Raw genomic sequence first — 12,712 nt, forward strand, 5'->3', positions numbered from 1 at the left:
GGCCTACACTTCATGCTACTGGAGGTCAAATATGGCATCACGGGAGATTGGGGAGGACAAGCTCGTGGTAATGGCTGGAGCGGAATTAGTAGAATGGTATCAAATCAAACTTTATTTGTCACATGCGCCGAATACAACAGGTGTAGACCTTACAGTGAAATGCTTACTTACGAGCACTTAACCAACAATGCAGCTGAAGAAATAGAGTTAAGAAAATATTTACTAAATAAACTAAAGTAAAATTTTTTTTAAATAAAACAATAAAATAACAATAACGAGGCTATATACAGGGGGTACCGGTACTGAGTCAATGTGCGGGGTACAGGTTAGTCGAGGTAATTTGTACATGTAGGTAGGGGTAAAGTGACTATGCATAGATAATAAACAGCAAGTAGCAGCAGTGTAAAAACAAAGGGGGGGTGTCAATGTAAATAGTCCGGGTGGCCATTTGATTAATTGTTCAGCAGTCTTATGGCTTGGGGGTAGAAGCTGTTAAGGAGCCTTTTGGACCTAGACTTGGCGCTCCTGTACCGCTTGCCGTGCGGTAGCAGAGAGAACAGTCTATGACTTGGGTGACTGGAGTCTTTGACAATTTTTTGGGCCTTCCTCTGACACCGCCTAGTATATAGGTCCTGGATGGAAGGAAGCTTGGCCCAGTGATGTACTGGGCCGTATGCATTACCCTCTGTAGCACCTTACGGTCGAATACCGAGCAGTTGCCATACCAGGCGGTGATGCAACCGGTCAGGATGCTCTCGATGGTGCAGCTGTAGAGCCTTTTGAGGATCTGGGGACCCATGCCAAATCTTTTCAGTCTCCTGAGGGGGAAAAGGTTGTCGTGCACTCTTCACGACTGTCTTGGTGTGTTCGGACCATGATAGTTTGTTGGTGATGTGGACACCAAGGAACTTGAAACTCTCGACCCGCTCCTCTACAGCCCCGTCGGTGTGAATGGGGGTGTGTTCGGCCCTCCTTTTCCTGTAGTCCACGATCAGCTCCTTTGTCTTGCTCACGTTGAGGGAGAGGTTGTTGTCCTGGCACCACACTGCCAGGTCTCTGACCTCCTCCCTATAGGCTGTCTCATCATTGTTGGTGATCAGGCCTACCACTGTTGTGTCATCAGCAAACTTAATGATGGCGATGGAGTCGTGCTTGGCCACACAGTTGTGGGTGAACAGGGAGTACAGGAGGGGACTAAGCACGCACCCCTGAGGGGCCCCCGTGTTGAGGATCAGTGTGGCAGATGTGTTGTTGCCTACCCTTACCACCTAGGGGCGGCCCGTCAGGAAGTCCAGGATCAAGTACAGTACATCAAACACATTCCATTGGATCTGTTATGAGCCGTCTTCCCCTCAGCAGCCTCCTGTGTATGGCATCTTCACAATTATTATGTAGACAGTGGGCACACAGTGCTTCAAAGGTCAAAATTGAATAAAGAGGAGAGACTGGGAAAAGTTAAACATGTTAAGTGATTGTACCTGTATGCCAACGACAATTCTTCCCTCTGGGACTATTACGCAATAAGGCCCGAGGGGGTTTGGTATATGGCCAATATACCACGGCTAAGGGCTGTTCTGGATACAGCCCTTAGCCATGGTATATTGGAAATATACCACAAACACCAGAGGTGCCTTATTGCTATTAGAAAATGGTTACTAACATAATTAGAACAGTAAAAATAAATGTTTTGTCATACCCATGGTGTACGGTCTGATATACCACAGCTGTCAGCCAATCAGCGGGAGGAGAGGGAGGAGGACAGAGCGAGAGAGAGAGGAGCTCTCTTACTAATATATGCTTTGAATGTGAATGAACGTACTTCTCCATGTTATTCCCAGGATGCTGCTGATATTAAAGTAGGCGTGGCCGGACAGACTAAAGGCTGGGGAAAGAGCCCAGCAGACACGGGCAAGGCAGCTGACAAGGCTGAAGTAAGGCGACACACACACACAATTGTCTAGTGCCACCACATGGGCATTCCCCTAGCATGCATCTGAGGATGTGAACAACCATCCATTTACCCTTCAACTTGTGGCCTACACTGGTGATAGCCAGGCAGGTCACCCGTGATACAAGTCAGTATTCAACGTCCATCCATGTCTGAGGACGTTGGGAGATGATGTGGAAACTGGACACTAGAGGCAACAATGAGCGCTGTTACCGTCAAGTAGGTTTTGGTTTTGCTAGGGGGTTGTGGAAGGAGTTGGCGGATCGGCTTAAGCAGCTGCTTTTGATTCCAAAGGTTGTATGTTCGAATCCAGTGATAGAAAGTTGTTTTTGATATTTTTTGTTTTAAGCCTATCCCAAACCTTAACCATTCAGAGTTAATGTTTAACCGTAAGAATTTGGAGTTAATGCCTAAACTTAACCTTAAACACTTATACATTTTACGTTTGAGAAACATGGATGAACGTCTAATTCTGACGTGAGACTGTGAGAGCTGGTAGTGGTAGCTACAGGTAGTCCAGTATACTAGCGTAAACAAGTTGAAATAGGATTTGTATACACATCATGTCAGACGTGTCGCCTACTGGTCAGAAAAATACCAAGCGAGCAGTAGAAGAATGATCTCTGTGTGCCAGGTGGCATCGAGCCAACATAACTTCCTGGTTCTGCCCTCTCCACACCAGCCATTCTCAGAGGCAATATTTCACATTGCTTGGCTCTGATAGGTTTAAGGTTATCTTACAGCTGGTAGAGTATTTTCAAGTATGTGCACACCATGGCATATATACAGTGCCTTCGGAAGGTATTCAGACCCCTTGACCTTTTCCACATTTTGTTAGGTTACAGCCTTATTCTAAAATGGATTAAATTGTTTTTTTCCCACTCATCAATCTACACATAATACCCCATATGATCAAGCAAAAACAGGTTTGTAGGCATTTTTGTAAATGTATTACAAATTAAAAACGGAAATATCACATTTACATAAGTATTCAGACCCTTTACTCAGTACTTTGTTGAAGCACCTTTGGCAGTGATTACAGCCTTGAGTCTTCTTGGGTATGACGCTACAAAGTTGGCACACCTGTATTTGGGGAGTTTCTCCCATTGTTCTCTGCAGATCCTCTCAAGCTCTGTCAGGTTGGATGGGGAGCGTTGCTGCATAGCTATTTTCAGGTCTCTCCAGAGATGTTCGATTGGGTTCAAGTCCGGGCTCTGGCTGGGCCACTCAAGGACATTCAGAGACTTGTCCCGAAACCACTCCTGCGTTGTCTTGGCTGTGTGCTTAGGGTCGTTGTCCTGTTGGAAGGTGAACGTTCACCCGTCTGAGGTCCTGAGCGCTCTGGAGCAGGTTTTCATCAAGGATCTCTCTGTACTTTGCTCCGTTCATCTTTGCCTCGATCCTGACTAGTCTCCCAGTTGCTGCCACTGAAAAACACCCCTACAGCATGATGCTGCCACCACCAGCTCTAGGAAGAGTCTTGGTGGTTCTAAACCTTTTCCATTTAAGAATGATGGAGGCCATTGTGTTCTTGGGGACCTTCAATGCTGCAGAATTGTTTTGGTAACTTTCCCCAGATCTGTGCCTTTACACAATCCTGTCTAGGAGTTCTACGGACAATTCCTTCAATCCCATGGCTTGTTTTTTGCTCTGACATGCACTGTCAACTGTGGGACCTTACATAGACAGGTGTGTGCCTTTCCAAATCATGTCTAATCAATTGAATTTACCACAGGTGGACTCTAATCAAGTTGTAGAAACATCAAGGATAATCAATGGAAACAGGATGCTCCTGAGCAACATTTCGAGTCTCATGGCAAAGGGTCTGAATACTTATGTAAATATGAATTGTTATTTTATTTTTTACAAACATTTATAAAAACCTGTGTTCACTTTGTCATTATGGGGTATTGTGTGTAGATTGCTGAGTATTTTTTTTTATGTAATACATTTTAGAATAAGGCTGTAGTGTAACAAAATGTGGGAAAAGTCAAGAGGTCTGAATACTTTCCGAAGGCACTGTAAGTGTGTAAACAGCGTCTCAAGGGGACATTGTAGATCTTGGTGACATTGTGACTGTCCATATTTGACCAATCAGAGAGCGGCTCAGTCTGGAGTTCTGTTTAAGACTAGAACAAAAGGTCAAGTCCCTCAAATGTTTTCAGTTGATGACCAATTTCATAACAGCCAACTTTTTCTTTCTCAAAACAGTTGATTTGTTTAATTTAGAATTTAGACCAAAACTAGAGAGTTAAACTAGATAATTTCTGTACACATATCCTAAATTGGATGTATATCAAAATAAAGTTAGCCATATCCAGTGATAGTAAGGTCATTTGAAATAGTGTGATGACAGTGAGTGTGTCCTATTCTTTATAGCGAGCTAGCAGGCTAATCTTCCCTGTTCTTTTAGAGACAGTCAGGACAGTGTGTGAACCTATGTTTCCACATACAGACGTACTGTTGATTGACAAGGCACATTGTTCTAACCTGAAATTTATGAGGGGATATCTTTAGTCCCATTCCTACCAGCCACAAGAACTTGTAGGAGCCAAGTTTATTTTACGTGAACGCTACAAGGCTTCCCTCTCATGGAGAGAAGTTCTATAGCACTCTTCTGCATGTAAAATGAAATCTTTAGGTTAGATTTTGTATTTAGCTTTTGAGGTAGTCTATTTCTTTTGAGGACATTTCTATCTATCAATTACTGTTGCTTAACAACTTATTTCCTTCTCTTCTACTTTACTAGCTTTGCAGTTTTCTTCCTCTTGGTCTTCCTCTTCAACTTTTCTTCCTTCTGGACTTTTCTGTTCTGTTTTCTGCTTCATTTTAACTGTGGGACAGGTACTGTATGGTCCAAAGCATATCTTACATTAGCAAGGTGCATCTAATATCTTTAAAAAGTACATTCTTGAATGCACCATTGATGGAAACATTAACCTCCAGTTAACCAATAGATTATTAGTAATTCACCAACCATTGATGCACTTGTTAGCATCCAGCGTAGTTCCATCCATGCTTTAGTTCAGATTAAATGCCCTACAGCCTCACTATGTCTCCTTCCCTACGTCACGCTCTGCTCTGTGTTCTGTTGCAGGACCTGAAGCCTGTTGACGTCGGCAACAAGCGCAGCCTATGGGAAACAAAGGGCTCCTCCCCTTCTAAGGTGAGCTAGTTGACCAGACGATGGCCCTGTCCCGAAACAACCCCTAACCCCAGACAGGCCTGAGAGGATTTGATGGGTGTAAACAATGTTGTGATAGCTCCACCTTGCCCTCTTATAAGCTAGGTGGAATTTTGCCTTAATTATTTGCGAGCACCTGTCCAATCTCTCAGTTCTTCACAAGGGTTGGGTTTAGGGTCTAGGGTCTAGGGGTCAATTAGGGATTGGACCACAGTACTGTAGTAGTTATTTACAGAGTGACAAAGATATCAAATGCTTCTTAGGGTGTCCAGTACAATAACAGGATTCTGTGATCCTATTTTCTCCCCATTTGAAGCATCATTTTAATTGACTGCACCTTTAAATCTCGACGAGCGGAAGAGGTAATTGGTATTGAGGAAAAGTAATGTTTTGCAGATTATACCACCAGGCACTTAGTCTTTAGCTTGATCCTAGATCTGTTTATCTGATACCAAACAATGACCGTGGGAGATGTCAAAACAGCAGGCTACTAAGTTAACTTAACTTGCTGTGATTATTCACCTACGTGTTCTCCGTCAAACACCAACACCATGACACACAATGGGTCAGCTGCACCTTTATTGGAAGAAAACAATCAGAACAGAAACAGGTCTGATTCTGATTAGATGTATTCTCTTACCTCACTCATGTGGGTTGGATTCCCACTATGTCCTTTCAAATCAATCACCATCTCACATGCAGTATATCTGTTTGTACAGTATGTGGCCATCCTTAGTTTCCATTTATTTATGATTTTACCTTTATTTAACTAGGCAAGTCAGTTAAGAACAAATTCTTATTTACAATGACGGCCTACACCGGCCAAACCCGGACGACGCTGGGCCAATTGTGCGCCGCCCTATGGGACTCCGAATCACGGCCGGTTGTGATACAGCCTGGAATCGAACCAGGGGGTCTGTAGGGACGCGTCAAGCACTGAGATGCAGTGCCTTAGACCGCTGCGCCACTCGGGAGCCCAATGGCTTTGACTCGAAGAATGGCATTTTGGGAACTGTACTTTTTTGATGTGGCTTTTCACCAGCCTTATTTAGGGAAATGCTCTATATGTTATGTGAAGGGACATATGGATTGCATTGCTCAGCAGTTTGGTGTGAAGGCTAAATACATCTGTGCCAGTCAGGTCATACAGAGGGGTCCGAAATGGTTGACACCCTTGATAGAGATGAGCGATAACAACTGTGTACAATAAATGATTGATATACTGAGCTATATTGTATGAAATTGGGCAATTATATTATTTTATACTCATACAATTGCTCAGAGAAAGAGATTTTATTTAACAAGTAATATATTTATTTTTTTTCAAAAAATGAAAAGCTAGGGTTCAAAATTATTGACACCCCTAAAGATTCTTATAAATAAAGTAGTCAAAAGGTTAGTATTTGGTTCCATATTCCATGCAATGACTACATCAAGCTTGTGACTCTACAAACACGTTAGATGCATTTGCACTTCGCTTTGGTTGTGTTTCAGATCATTTTGTGCCCAATAGAAATGAATGGTAAATAATGTAATGTGTCATTTTGAAATCACTATTATTGTAAATAAGAACAGAATATGTTTCTAAACACTTCTACATTAATGTGGATGCTATCATGATTACGGATAAACCTGTATGAATCGTGAATAATGATGAGTGAGAAAGTTACAGAGGGTCAAAGATCATACCCCCAAGAAATGCTAACCTCTCACCATTACCAATAACATGCGAGGTTAGCATGATCTTTTGACCCTCTGTAACTACTGAAAGTGACTCCAAAATGACACAATACGTTATTTACCATTCATTTCTATTGGGCACAAAATGATCTGAAACACAACCAAAGCGAACTGCAAATGCATCCAACATGTTTGTAGAGTCACTCTTTATCTGAGCAATTGTATTAGTATAAAATAATATAATTTCCCAAAATGTTTTTGCATACAATATAGCTCAGTATTTTAATTATTTATTTATATACAGTTATTATTGCTCAGTAAGTCGCTTTGGATAAAAGCGTCTGCTAAATGGCATATTATTATTATTATTATTATTATTATTATTATCTTTCTCAAGGGTGTCAATAATCTCGGGCCCCACTGTACATGTGGTCATACACAATAAGCACTGGGATGGAATGTATCTCCCCCCACCTCTGTCTCCTCCTCTAACACAGTCATGTTCAATTCTGGTTTACTGATACATAGTTACACTTTCTTCCCTCTCACACCTTGTTTGAGACATTTCAGCACGTTAAAATGCATGACCCTGAACTACACTGAACAAAAATATAAACGCAACATGTCAAGTGTTTCATGAGCTGAAATAAAAAATCCCTGAAATTTTCCATAGCACAAAAAGCGTATTTCTCTCAAATTTTGTGCACACATTTTGTTACATCCCTGTCAGTGAGCATTTCTCCTTTGCCGAGATAATCCATCCACCTGACAGGTGTGGCATATCAAGAAGCTGATTAAATAGCATGATCATTACACAGGTGCACCTTGTGCTGGGGACAATAAAAGGCCACTCTAAAATGTGCAGTTTTGTCACACAACACAATGACACAGATGTCTCACGTTTTAAGGGTGCATGCAATTGACAACATTCTACAGGCCACAATCAACAGCCTGACCAACTCTATGCGAAGGAGATGTGTCGCGCTGCATGAGGCAAATGGTCACACCAGATACTGACTGGTTTTCTGGTCCACGCCGCTACTGTGTTTCTGTATCTGTGACCAACAGATGCAAATCTGTAATCCCAGTCATGTGAAATCCATAGATTAAGGCCTAATGAATTTATTTAAATTAACTGATTTCCTTATATGAACTGTAACTCAGTAAAATCTTTGAAATTGTTGCATGTTGCATTTATGTTTTTGTTCAGTTTGTGAATGTTAATAAGTAATAATGATTGGCCCATGGTAAGACATGATACACCGTGAAATACAGTCACACTGGTAAAGATTACATGGTTTAGTAACTTTTCCCCCGTTTTCATTTCAGTTCTCATTTGTTTTCACAGGTAACAGTTGGAGGCAAGAGCAAATCTGTCACAAATGGTGAGTTTTCTCACTATGGTGTGTGTGTGAGTGTGTGTGCATGCGTGCGTGCTTGTTGAACCAGGGCTTTTCCAAACCTGGTGTGATTGACATCGTCACAGATCAAAAGGAGGTGAGACTAAGGAAAATGTGTCTCTTCTGAAGGACACACGCACACACACAGCTTGAATTTATTTACGAACCCTCTTCCATGGAGCCAAGTGTCCACAACTCCTACAACCATCCTCCTCTTTGTGTTCCGCTGGCCAATCAAATCTCCTTGTTATTTTGGGCACGGCTCCTTCACATGTCCTCACTGCATTGCATTGCTGTTCTATATTTAAAGACGCTGTTCCCCCTGACCTTGTTTCCCTGTATAAAGAACCTTTCATGCTCCTTAGATGGCTACCATGTCACTGTCCTGCTTCCAAAATGGCATCCTATTCCCTATGTAGTGCACTACTTTTGGCCCTTTGGTAAAAAGTAGTGCACTACTTAGGGTGCCATTTGGGACGCAGCCCCCCCCCCCCCCAATCCTGCGTAGTTCACCCCATGCCACCTGGACCCGCCGAATACCGTGCCGAGCGTCGGCTTGATGCCACAGAGCAGCTGCTTGTATTGTCACATTACTGTTGCATTATGCCTGTGTGCTGTGGAGGATTACCAGCCCTTTAGGCAGCATAGTCACCAGGCTTATACACTCAACGTTAATGTTTTAAAGGCTTGTTCTCCCAGTAGGTCAATGGCTGTTGAGTGAGATTAGTAACACAGTACAATTGCATCAGTAAATACTGACACAGCGCAGAAAGACTTTACACCTATGGGGCATGTTGATTACAGTACGCCTTTCTGCCCAAGCATCTTTCCCCCGACAGTGGTACTTTTTCTAGTTCCCCATTACAGTATACACTGTATTATCAGTAGCACCCTCAGCCCAGTCCAAGCCCAACTAGGGATATCCTCTCAGGATACTACCACTGAGTCAGACTTGGGGGAATGGAAAAGCTGCCGCACTCCTTTTGGGTGTCACCCTAAATAGCGCCCCCACCCTTGCAACCTTCGCAATTCTTCAGCTGAAATAGACCCCTGGGGAATGAATTGAAGGGCAAATGACAATGGTACAGCTATCAATCACTCTAGTGTCACTGCAGAGACCTCAGAGTATGTGTCAACAGAGGTCTCATACTGGGTCTGATATACACAGCTACACACACACACACACAAACTATCGCTCACATACACAAACTATCGCTCACATACACAAACGCATGCTTGTACGTGCACACACAAACATTTTGATTAACAGCTCTTACATTAGATTACTCGTTTATCAATCATTGTTTCTATTAACACCTAATAAAGTTTGATAAGCTATGCCATTGTCTGAAGGAGTGGATACATACTTCTCTCTGTGATTTAATTAAGTATGACTCACTTAGTACTAGAATTACCTCACTGCTTTATTTTAAAGTGATTGGCTGTTCTGGTTGTTTTGCTTGCAACATTTTGCCACTTTCTGCGCAGTTTTTCTACTTCATAAGACTTTTGTGGCTTTTGGCCACTTTTTGTTGGAGACTTTTCCTCAGGACTAATGATATTTTCCCCCCTGTCTCTCAGCAGGTGTTGGACGCTAACAGCACAAAGGAAAAACCCTGAGGAAGAAGCCCCAACTGATGAAATGCAAGACTCTACTATGTGTATTCATAACCCAAAATATATCCATTACAACCACACAGGGGTCACGTTATGCTTTAGGAAAGGGGGAGGGAGGGAGTACAGGTTATTGATTTTGGGTGGTATTCAGAGTTGAGATCCTCACGTTTAACTCTTACTTTTGTGTAAATCATTCATTGATGTCAATGGGAGACATGCGCCAACATTTGAATACCATCCCAAAATACATATTAGCACTGTATTTAAAGCCCTGTATTTTATGAGGTATTTTAGATTTTGAATGAAACAGCCTTTGCACAATCCCTCGTACGTCCTAATAGAATCAATGCTGTGAAAATAACATTTGATCAACCACATTTGTAGGAAATAATTTATGTTAGTAATGAAATATATGTTAACCCCACCCCTTTGGGCTTGACTTAATTTCTTTGATAAACAAAATAATTCAAAGAATTTATATGAAACTTTCAAAATAATTGTAAAAGTTGTTTAAATGTCATCCAAAATGTAATGTATTCTATAGAGATACAGTAAGAATTTAAATAGGTAATGTAACTGTCCAAATAGCCATAGTGAACTGAAAGCTTCCAGTTGCATAAGGTTGACATTAGCGGGCAGTCTGATCATAAATATGTACTACCTACACCAGAGGAGGCTGGTAGGAGGAGCTATAGGAGGACGGGCTCATTGTAATGGCTGGAATGGAATTAATCTAACGGAGTCAAACATGTGGTTTCCATGTCTGATGTGTTTGATACCTTTCCATTTATTCCATTCCAGACATTACAATGAGCCCGTCCTCCTATAGCTCCTCCCGCCAGCCTCCTCTGACATACACTGAGTGTACAAAACATTAGGAACAGCTTCCTAATATTGAGTTGCACCCCCTTTTGCCCTCAGAATTTGCAGTTGTGTCAAGTTGACTGGATGTCCTTTGGGTGGTGGACCATTCTTAATATACACGGGAAACTGTTGAGCGTGAAAAACCCAGCAGCATTGCAGTTCTTGACACAAACCGGTGCGCCTGGCACCTACTACCATACCCCGTTCAAAGGCACTTAAATCTTTTGTCTTGCCCATTCACCCTCTAAATGGCACACACACACAATCCATGTCCCAATTGTCTCAAGGCTTAAAAATCCTTCTTTAACCTGTCATATCCCCTTCATCTACACTGATTGAAGGGGATTTAACAAGTGACATCAATAAGGAATCATAGCTTTCATCTGGATTCACCTGGTCATGGAAAGAGCAGGTGTTCCTAATGTTTTGTACACTCAGTATATATGTCATATTCACATTATTCAGTCATACAGTAGGCCTATGTATGGGGTGTTTTAGTTTTTAGTTATGAATTAGCAGTAAACACTATCACAGCTTTTTTGAGATGTGTTCACATTTTGTACTCAATTTGTGGAAATGACTAAATGAGTATTACTGCATCACAGCTGTTTTATCCTCCCAAATATACTTTTATTTAATAATAATAATATAATAATAATAATAAATAACTTGATTGACTGATTGAAATTGGTTGATTGACTGATACTTTGGTGTTGTCTTGCTCCCGCTAAGCTGGATCTGGGCTGATGGTCCTTTACATACTTGACTTATTTTATATTCGGACTGCCACGTAGTCATAAGAAGGCTGTCCTAATATGGACACCATATATATTGAATAGCTCTGCTCTGCAGGGGACCTAAACCATGAACTACAACTTACTATCATAATAAGCACTATGATGCTAAACCCTTCCAATAATAATGCGTAGGACTGCAGCAAGTTTATCAGAGGGTAAATGACAGTTGGGCTTGACTTCAGTTGGTATCCATGAGGACGTAAAGGAGGTCCGTACGAGAGTTGCAGCGATGGGACAAGACTGTAACTACCAATTGGGGAGAAAAAGGGGTAAATGTACCAAGAAATGAAAATAAAATAGTTTCCAAGCAAAAAGGTTTGCCTTTTTTGAGAATGTCCTATTTTTTTATTGTTGTAATAATTTCTAATCATGCTTCGTATTTTAAAGGTTAGTGTTTTCTAATTATATTTGCACCATTTTGAAACACCGTGGGAAAGCAACATTAGATGAGATTTGCAGCATATTGCAAGTTGAGGGGAAAAGCAAAGATCCGTCTGTCTAAAATACAGCATCCTTTACTGATTTATACCACAATATAAACTGAGTGGTTCGAGCCCTGAATGCTGATTGGCTGACAGCCATGGTATATCAGACCGTATACTACGGGTATGACAAAACATTTGTTACTATATTTACATACTTTACTGATTTATACCACAATAGAATACTGTACTAGGCTTCTAATTAACATACAGTGCTATACTCACCTGAATGTTTCACTGTGACATTCTGAATATGAGGTAGTATCCATCTTTGTCAATGGTCCTTGTGTAAATGGAGAGTATTGTAAGTAACTCCTATAACGTAAAGGACTGTCTCGTTTGAAGGTATTGTTTGAAGCGTGTTCATTGTCCCTGCTACAGCAATAAATAAATAAAACAATGCTGAGAATGTCTTGTGATTTGTTTGTGATGTTTTGTCTTTCATGAGATTTAAAAATATATATATTTGGATGGATGAAAAGCTGTTGACAGACCTGTGACGATTTTCATGGAGGGGAGTGTAGGGTAGGAATTTCAACAAAACCCTGTGTGTAAAGTGCTTGCATGTACGTGTGTGCGCGCATGTATGTGTGTGCATGAGTATGCCTTCTGATATGTTGGGGTTCCATTGTCTAAGGTTCTAACAATAGCTGGACAACCATAGGGCAGTGCAGTCACATGAGTAGGAAGGGACACGCTATGTAGACTTGATGGCCAAACCTAAACCTGTTTGGATTCTG

General features: G+C 41.5%; 1 pseudogene across 1 annotated transcript in view; it reads left to right on the forward strand.

The window, feature by feature from the left end:
- Nucleotides 1–9,832, forward strand: part of LOC311134849 — a 32,898-nt pseudogene extending 23,066 nt beyond the window's left edge. Inside the window, exons 16-18 of the transcript in view lie at nucleotides 1,839–1,931; nucleotides 5,046–5,114; nucleotides 9,797–9,832. The product of the transcript in view is annotated as an uncharacterized misc_RNA (transcript). The remainder of the gene's footprint in view (nucleotides 1–1,838; nucleotides 1,932–5,045; nucleotides 5,115–9,796) is intronic.
- Nucleotides 9,833–12,712: the final 2,880 nt, after the last annotated feature.

This window comes from Coregonus lavaretus, assembly GCF_964263955.1.
Source record: "Coregonus lavaretus genome assembly, chromosome: 9".
NCBI classification, from domain to species: Eukaryota; Metazoa; Chordata; class Actinopteri; order Salmoniformes; family Salmonidae; genus Coregonus; species Coregonus lavaretus.